Raw genomic sequence first — 10,368 nt, 5'->3', positions numbered from 1 at the left:
GGAACACCCCTATTAAGTCATAAATATAAACATTTAATGAAATAAATTATATCAAAATGTCTGACACAAAAATGTTACACAGTATAAATGGTCATTAAATGTTTTAAGAAAACATCAGTTACCGTTATTTAATCTATTAAGTGGAAGTGGTGAGCATAACATAGCATGGCATAGGTTTGATTTCTAGGTTGGCATATGTGGTCAAGCCTGGACCATCACTATGATGTCACCAGTCAAGGGGAAAAAGGGGACAAGCTATACAAAGACCCTTAATCCACACTCTGAATATTCAACCTCTCAGTTATAAAGATCAGCTAACCTTGGAAAAAACAAGATGATTGAGTGGGAGGAACTGCCTTTTATATAGCAAAAAAATCACCTTTTGATTAAATAACCACTAACTAATTTCTCATATATTAATATTAACCACCACAATTCTTTAACTCTAGTGCAATTCTTTCTCAAAGAATAAATACATGAATAAGAATAAAATTACAGTGATTATATTTATAATATAATCACAGTAGTAATTATGCTCAATTTATTTGGGAATATGGAAAGCAATTTTGAAAGGAAACAATTTTAAACATCTGATATTCTCTTCTGAAGATGAATCAAATATTTTAGAAGACATTTAATTGAGCAAGAGGGATCAAGAGAGCTTCAACACAATAGTGTTAACAGCTATTTTCAACCATCCAAGGATTTTTTCCATGTTGTTTCATTTCATCCTGCCCGTGATTTAAACAGCTACTTTTGCTCTTCACCTGGGTTATTGCCACCTCAATAAGATACTATCATTTTTATATCATATTTTTTGAATTTAACCAAGAAAGTTACTTGTCAATGACCTAACTACAATAAAATCTGCTTTGATTGAGAGCATTTTTAGAGGTCAGTAAAAAAAACAAAGACACTTCAAATGATACTTACCAGTCAGTGAGCTAACAAAATCATTTTTAGATGAAATTTTAAAGCGCTTCAAAATAGTACATTGTGTTTGGATGTAAGACCATAATTCTTCCCATGAGTCCTAAAAAAAAAAAATCCCTCTTTTCATGTTTAACATGTTGTATGCTTAAGTAGCTGCTCTAAAGGAGTACATATACTTAAGTTAATTCCCAGGTTTCTTGAAAAAGCTTATTCACATTGGACATCACCCTCCGATTTAGATTAAGGATTGTTACAGATGTTCATTCAATTATTTCAATGTGAATAGACTACAAAAATTACACTGCTCTATTATAAGCATCCTCACGTACAATGACTTTTACTTGGAAGTTTTAAACATATGGATATTCAATATGCTCCAAAGTCATAACTATTCACTCTTATTCAAATGACTTCAGGGAGATTTTCAGCAGACCCTTATGAGAAGAATTTAAGTAAATTAAGGATTTCACAGTGAGTAGTTTTTGGGGCTGTAGGTTTTTCAGCTCTAGCCAAATCCCTAGCCTAGTCTTTTCTGAAAATTCCCCTTGTTTACCCAAGCTTTCCAAAAATTTTGTCCTAAAAAGCCTGGATTTGAGGTATGATCACACAGAGAAGCAGGAGAAAATGTCCATGTGAAGCATTGTGAAAGTTTTAAACTTCAAGAGAGCAGATAGAACAATGCTGTGTGTGTGTGTGTTAGTCACTCAGTCATGTCCCACTTTTTACGACCCCACAGACTGTAGCCCACCAGGCTACTCTGTCCATGGGATTCTCCAGGCAAGAATACTGGAGTGGGTTGCCAGTTCCTTCTCCAAACAGAACAATCCTAGCCACCTACATTTTTGCATTTCATCAAATTTCAGACTTCATACCATTTGACAAATTTCCTAGGTTTTTTTCTGTATCTTATTGTTCCCTAAGTTCATGCAATAGAAAAATCACAAGACCTCAATTACTCTTCAGTTAGGATTCCCAGATCACACTAACCTCAATCTCTTTGACTAGTACCAGAGTTCTCAAAATACAATTTCACTTTACTGGGAAAGATGAAAGGCACATTTGGCATTTGCACTGCAATGAGAAGTCAGTAAAGCTATCAGTCTCTAAGGTTTTTTGGTTGTTTTTTTTTATAAGTTATGTGCTAATCTTAAAAGGCTTACAAAGTGAGTTTTCCAAACAAGGAAATAGAGGATTAGCAAATTCCTAGAAACATCCCAGTGGAAAAGCATATGAGTCCCTGTTTCTTCCAGACCTCATAACTTAATTAACCCACAAATAAATATCTCACAAAATATAGAGAAACTTCACAGAAGAGAAGAAAAGTAAAACATTGTAAAAGATAAAGCTGAAAGAGATCCAAAATCTAATATTCTCTTGGCTTCTTGCTCTCTCACAAATACTACATCTAAACCATCAAGTCCTGTCAGCTCTTCCACATTCAAAAGTTTTCTAGACAGTTCTTTTCCTGCAGGGCCCTGTGCACAAATCCTAAAACCAACTCCAAGCCCGAAGGTCATCATCACTTCTCAGCACAATCACATCTCATTTTGGCAAAATCTACTTCCCACCTGAATTTCTCTGCAAATTTCCACCTGGGATATCACAATACCTGTTAGTGACAGATTCTTAGTGCTTGAGAGCAAAGACAGTGAGCAATGAGTAGCTGTGTTTTGTTAGCAGCAATACTGTGTTCCCAATGTAACCAGCACCCAGGCCCTTTGAACCTCAGCAAGGAGGATGTCAAGTAAACCCTGGAGCCCTTGGGGCTCACGAGAGGACTACGATGCTCCTGGTGGGTGAAAATGACTCATTAGCTACTATCATCACTGGCTGCATCCCACTGTGCCTTAACAAGTAGTTCCAGGAGCCTTCTTCCCACCAGAGTTTCCATACCAACCACTGGTTCCCTCCCTGAATCTACTAACTCCAATTCTGTACTGTCTTTTGGCAGCTATAACTATCTCATATTAGATTTTATTTGTGGGGGAAAAAAAACAAATCATATGTGAGGAAATGGCCTAACTTTATGTTAAAAACGTTTGCAGAGAGCCTCCTCATGCGAGGAGTTGACTCATTGGAAAGACTCTGATGCTGGGAGGGATTGGGGGCAGGAGGAGAAGGGGACGACAGAGGATGAGATGGCTGGATGGTATCACCGACTCGATGGATGTGAGTTTGAGTGAACTCCAGGAGATGATAATGGACAGGGAGGCCTGGCGTGCTGCGATTCATGGGGTCTCAAAGAGTCGGACACAACTGAGCAACTGAACTGAACTGAACTGAGCCTAAGATGTTGTGGAATACTCTTCAGTTGTTGCTGTTTAGTCGCTAAGTTGTGTCCAACTTCTTTGCAACCCAGTGGACTGTAGCCCACCAGACACCTCTATGCTTGGGATTCTCCAGGCAAGAATACTGGAGTGGATAGCCATTCCCTTCTCCAGGGAATCTTTCAGACCCAGGGATCGAACCCACATCTCCTGCATCTCCTGTATTGACAGGCAGCTTCTTTACTGCTGAGCTACCAGGGAAGCCTAGCCTAAGGAGACCCAGCAAAAACAGAAAGGTCACCAGAAGGGAAAGCAGGAAGCTCAAGCTGAGAAGAGAGACGACAAGGTGACTTCAGCACACTCTGGTCCTGAGGAGAAGTTGCATGGAAGTGAATAGGAGTTGACTGCTAAGTCCAAGGCTAAGGGCCCCCTTGTTCACCTGTCCAGGAGGACCTTTGGGTTGGATGAGTTTAAATGAACATTTTCCAGTGAGAACACATTATTCTCACATTCTCCAGTGCTACATATTTCTCAGACCGTATTATTTGGGATGACTGATTCTTGTTGTGTGCTGGTTATGGCACTCTCAGCACTTACCCTGAACTTCATGAGTTGCAACCTAAGCACTGGGATGCTGGACAGAAGTTGGACAAACAGAAGAAGGCCTTGCCAGTTGTCTACCTCTTTGGAATCAACTTTTATATTTGGACTCTGGGCTAGGAGCTTGCCCTCCCACTGAGTCCATATTGATAGGTGTCCTGTGAGTAATTGATATGGTCACTAAAGGAAACAAAACATTAAAATTTTCCAGAATTTGGCTTCTTCCCACCTTGCCACAGCTGCCACGCAAGTACAACCCACCCTCTTGTCCACCTCCACTAATAGACCATCTTCCTACTTCATTCAACCACTGTAATCGATACTTCACAAGGAAGCCAAGTCATTTTTTCAAAATATGAAATGGATCATGTTATTCTTCCGCTGAAGACACTCCAAAGGCATTCCATCACATCCAAATAAAATTCCAACTTTCAAAATAATCAGATTTTATGTCTAAGCAAAACCCTGACTGAATGGATTGAGGCCCTTCTTGTTCTTCATTGTCTTCCAGGAGATAAATCCTCCACTTTTTAATAAATGAAACTAATCAAACAATGCTGGTCATGTGAGAGTCATTTCCTCTCCACTTCTCTGTCGCTGTCCCCTACAGACCACCTCATTATGCCCCTTCCAAAGACAGTGGCACCTGGCTTATAGCTCTCCTGCCTACCCTGAGCTTTAGCATCATTCTGAAAGACTTCAGTGTCCATTTAAACCCTCGTCTCTGCAGTCTCAGTCCAGCTATCTTCTAGAAACTTTCTAACTCTCTAATTTCAATACATCTAAAATCAATTATTCAAATATCCCACAAACTTCTCTCCTTTCAGCTGGCTGGCTAAAATATTCCTCCCTCAGCCTCACTGAGATCTCTACTTCATTAACTAACCTTCTTGCTTTCAGTCTGTGTTTCTTTTCCTTTCTTATTTATATTGATTAAACAGTCCATAACTTCAACTAGAGTCTTAAAATACTCAAATTTTCTTATCCTCTTATACTTTTGTTGCTGCTGTTAGAAAAAAATCCTCAAACCTTTTTGACTGTAACTATTATATTCTTTATATTGGCTGGCGAAAATCATAAAATAAGGTAGAATGTTTTCACTTTAAACTCACGTCCAGGGCTTCCCTAGTGGCTCAGTGGCAAAGAATCTGCCTGCCAGTGCAGGAGACGCAGGTTCAATCCCTGATCCAGGAAGATCCACAGGTTATTCAGCCTGTGCTCTGCAAGAAGAAAAGCCACAGCAATGAGAAGCCTACACACTGCAACTACAGAGTAGCCCCGACTTACCACAACTAGAGAAAAGCCCAAGCAGCAATGAAGACCCAACACCGCCAAAAATAAATAAGTACAATTTTAAATAAATAAAATTTTAAAATAATAAACTCACATCCATCAACCCAGACAGGCTCCTAACACTACCTGCCGTTCCAACTATGATGCACTATTTAACTCCCTCTCTCCACAGTGGCTTCAATTTTACTCTATTCTACTCGCAACTCCAATGCTCTTCTTCCTACCTCAGTATCAGCAGATGATTCCTACTTACTGAGAAAATTAAACACTATTCTCATTAAATGTTAAAATTTAAACGTTCATGAACTGTTTAAAATGTAAAGTTTCCAATTAAAAAATAGAAATTAAATGTATTAGTCACAAACCAGTAGAGAGAAAATAAATAGTAAGGAACTAGTTTAATTTTGCAAAAGGAAAAATGCATAGTAAATAGAAACCACTATTTGTTATGAAATAAAATTTAAAAGTGACATAAACAAAACCAATATATTATAGTAACTTTATAAATAAAAGTGGGATAAAATTCCATTTAAATGGCAGATTCTTCAAATTGGGCTTTGAAACTTTAAAATCGGGCTGTGTGCAGTTTATAAGAAATATACCTAAACTATAATATTAAAGATTGAAAGTAAATTAGTAAAAAACATATACCAAATAAATAACAAAAAAGATGGTATATTTATTTCACAATAATTTGAAACTGAGTTTAAATAAAAATCATCATTAGGAGTGAAGAGTCAGTACATGATAAAAGAAAAATTCACCAGGATGACATATCAGTTCTAAACTTTTATAAACCTAACTTACTTAAAATAAAACAGTAAAAATGGACAAAAGTATAAGGATGTACTTGAAAATCTGCAATTATAGTGGGGAAATTTCTTTTAATAATAATAATTATTACTTATATAGTATTCTATAGCATTAATTAATATTTTAGACACTAATCTAAGCTCTATACTTAGCATGTCTGATAGACTCTCATTCTTAACACACTCCAAATCAAAGTCCTGATTTCCATCCCCAAATTTGCCCACACACATTCTTCCCCACCTTAATATTGATGCTGTATTTTTCCAATCACCTGGCCCAAAACCTTGGAGTGATTTTTATTCCTCACATTCTTTTATATCCCATATTCAACAGATCAGGAAGTCCTGTCTAGCCTGTCTTCAAAGTATATATTAATGCGATTGTCTCTCACCCCCTCCTCTGCTACCCTCTAGTCCAAGCCACAACCATCATCTACCTACATTTTTTCAATAGCCTTGTAACTAGCCTCCCTGATTCCATATTTCTCCCCATACCATTCTGTTCTCAACGCAGCAGCTACAGTGATTCTTTTAAAATGTATGTCAGATCACATCACCTCTCTGCTCAATATCCTCTAACTTCTCAACTTACCTACAGTGAATAGCAAAGCTCCTCACAGTGGCTTATGAGGCTCTACAGATGTGAACTTTTACCTCCCAGACCACTTACTCCCCCATTCTCTTCTCTGCTCACACCTCTCATGAAACTGTGGAATCTCACGCCATGCCACGCATATTTTAGTCCTGGGGCTTTTGTATTTTCTTCTGCCTGGAACACCCTTGCCCAGATATCAACATGCCAAGTTTCTTCACTTCTTCTAGATCACTCTTCAGATATCATCATCATGATAAGGCCTGGCCTCCCTATTGAAAATAGAAACTTACCTCTCACCTCACTCTCCTCTGCTCTATTACTTGCATGGACTTATCATCTAAGATACTATATAATTTACTTATTTATCTTCTGTTTCTCCCTGGTGGTTCAGACGGTAAAGCATCTGCCTGCAATGCGGGACACCCAGGTTCAATTCCTGGGTTGGGAAGATCCCCTGGAGAAGGCAATGGCAACCCAATCCAGTTCTCTTGCCTGGAAAATTCCATGGACTGAGGAGCCTGGTAGACTTCAGTCCATACGGTAGCAAAGAATCGGACATGACTGAGTGAATTCACTTTCACTTTCTCCCTCAATACAAGCTCTAATGGGGGAAGGGGATATTTGTATATTTTATTCACTGGTGTGTTACATATGGCAAGAACATAACTGGCACATAATGGGCTCTCAAAAAATATTTGTTGAGGGAATCCTTGTGATCAAGTGGCTAAGACTCCACGCTCCTAATGCATGGGGCCTGGGTTCCATCCCTGGTCATGACTATCAGGCCATGAAAATAACATCAGTTCAGTTCAGTTCAGTCACTCAGTCATGTCTGACTCTTTGTGACCCCATGAATTACAGCACGCCAGGCCTCCCTGTCCATCACCATCTCCCAGAGTTCACTCAAACTCATGTCCATTGAGTCGGTGATGCTATCCAGCCATCTCATCCTCTGTTGTCCCCTTCTCCTCCTGCCCCCAATCCCTCCCAGCATCAGAGTCTTTTCCAATGAGTCAACTCTTCGCATCAGGTGGCCAAAGTACTGGAGTTTCAGCTTTAACATCATTCCTTCCAAAGAACACCCAGGGCTGATCTCCTTTAGAATGGACTGGTTGGATCTCCTTGCAGTCCAAGGGACTCTCAAGAGTCTTCTCCAACACCACAGTTCAAAAGCATCAATTCTTCAGTGCTCAGCTTTCTTCACAGTCCAACTCTCGCATCCATACATGACCACTGGAAAAACCATAGCCTTGACTAGACGGACCTTTGTTGGCAAAGTAATGTCTCTGCTTTTCAATATGCTATCTAGGTTGGTCATAACTTTTCTTCCAAGGAGTAAGCGTCTTTTAATCTCATGGCTGCAGTCACCATCTGCAGTGATTTTAACATTGAAGTACCTTAAACACAGATTACTAAGTGGAAGAAGTCAATCTGAAGGGGCTGCTTACTGTATGATTCTAACCACAAGACATTTTTGGAAAAGAAATTATGGAGATAGTTTAAAATATCAGTGTTTGCCAGGAGTTAGAGAAAATAAAGGAATGAATAGGTAGAGCGCTGGGGATTTTTAGGACAGTAAAACTACTCTGTCCTAAAATGGTGAATGTAAGTAATCATAAACTTGTCCAAACCCACAGAATGTACAATATAAAGAGAAAACCATAATGTAAGCTATGGACTATCAGTGATAATAATGTGTCAGTATAGATTTATCAATTGTACCATTCTGTAGGTGAATGTTGACAATGAGTGAGACTATGCATGTGTGTGGGGACGGTTGGTATATGGGAAGCCACTGAACTTTCCACTCCATTTTGCTGCGAATCTGAAACTTCACTAAAAAATAAAGTATTAAAATTTTTCTAATGTATCGAGAAATCTTAATTCCATCCCCATTCCTGTTCAGCTTGTCCACTCATCCATTACAAGTAGTATAATTAAAATTAATTTAATTAAATCTAATCAAAACTAGTTTCTTAATCATTCTAAAACATCTTCGTTCACATATAAACAAACACAAACATACATTCCTATTTTCTCATCTTTGTTAGATAAAAGGTAGCTTGGAACGTGCACAACACTGCTCCTGGCTTTTTCAGTTAACAATAATATATTCTGGAGATTTCACATCAGCACAATATGGATGCCATAGCCTAGTCGGTAAAGAATCTGCCTGCAATACAGGAGACCCTGCTTTGATTCCTGGGTCAGGAAGATTCCCCCAGAGAAGGAAATGGCAACCCACTCCACTATTCTTGCCTGGAGAATCCCATGGTCAGAGGAGCCTGGCAGACTACACTCCATGGGGTTGCAAGAGCCGGATGCAACTTAGAAACTAAAGAGAGAAAGAAGAGAGATTCTTTTCTTAAATTAATTAATTTATTTTTATAATCCTTGTAAAATTTTTATTGTTTTTTCATTTTCTTTTTAATTCGAGGATGATTGCTTTACAATATTGTGCTGGGTTCTGCCATACATCAACCTGAATCAGTCATAAGCATACATATGTTCTCTCCCTCTTGAACCTCCCTCCCATTTCCCACCCTGTCCTACCCCTCTAGGTTGTCACAGAGCACCAGGTTTGAGCTTGCTGCATCATACAGCAAATTCCCACGGCTATCCATTTTATATATGGTAATGTATATGTTCCAATGCTACTCTCTCCATACATCCCACCCTTCCCTTCCCCCACTGTGTTCACAGTCTGGAGGCCCTCATTCTTTATGCAACTGCACAGTACACCATTGTGTGGTGAACCAGGTCCCCATTACTGGGCACTCATGATATTTCCCCTCTTTTGCTATAGAAAAACCAAGATATTGGAAACTAAACTAAGCCATAATGACTAGGTTTATACATGTGCCATTTTGTATTTGTGTACATATAACTATATATACTGTGTACATATAATGTATAACTCCTGAGAGTCCCTTGGACAGCAAGGAGATCAAACCAGTCAATCTTGAGGGAAATCAACCCTGAATATTCATTGGAAGGACTGATGCTGAAGCTGAAACTCCAGTATTTTTGGTCACTTGATGCAAACAGCTGACTCATTGGAAAAGAGCCTGTTGCTGGGAAATATTGAAGGCAGGAGGAGAAGGGAACAACAGAAGATAACTGGATGGCATCACCAATGCAAAAGACATGAACTTGGGTAAGCTTTGGGAGATGCTGAGGGACAGGGAGGACTGGCGTGCTGCAGTCTGTGGGGTTGCAAAGAGTCGGACATGACTGGGTGACTAAACAAAAACAGCATATAACTATGGGCTTGCCTGGTGGCTTAGTCAGTAAAGAACCCGCCCGCAATGCAGGAGACTCGGGTTTGATCCCTTCATTGGGAAGATTTCCTAGAGAAAGGCATAGCAACCAACTCCATGAGAATCCCATGGACAGAGGAGCCTGGCAGGCTATGACAGCCTTCAGAATGGGAGAAAATAATAGCAAATGAAGCAACTGACAAAGAATTAATCTCAAAAATATACAAGCAACTCCTGCAGCTCATTTCCAGAAAAATAAATGACCCAATCAAAAAATAGGGCAAAGAACTAAAGAGACAGTTCTCCAACGAAGACATACAGATGGCTAACAAGCACATGAAAAGATGCTCAACATCACTCATTATCAGATAAATGCAAATCAAAACCACAATAAGGTACCATTTCATGCCAGTCAGAATGGCTGCTATCCAAAAATCTACCAACAATAATTCTGGAGAGGGTGTGGAAAAAAGGAAACCCTCTTACACTGTTGGTGGGAATGCAAACTAGTACAGCCACTATGGAGAACAGTGTGGAGATTCCTTAAAAAACTGGAAATAGAACTGCCATAAGACCCAGAAATCCCACTGCTGGGCATACACACTGAG

Source organism: Bubalus kerabau, chromosome 9 (assembly GCF_029407905.1).
Source record: "Bubalus kerabau isolate K-KA32 ecotype Philippines breed swamp buffalo chromosome 9, PCC_UOA_SB_1v2, whole genome shotgun sequence".
NCBI classification, from domain to species: domain Eukaryota; kingdom Metazoa; phylum Chordata; class Mammalia; order Artiodactyla; family Bovidae; genus Bubalus; species Bubalus kerabau.
The sequence above is the reverse complement of the archived record's forward strand: the minus strand, read 5'-3'. Positions refer to the sequence as shown.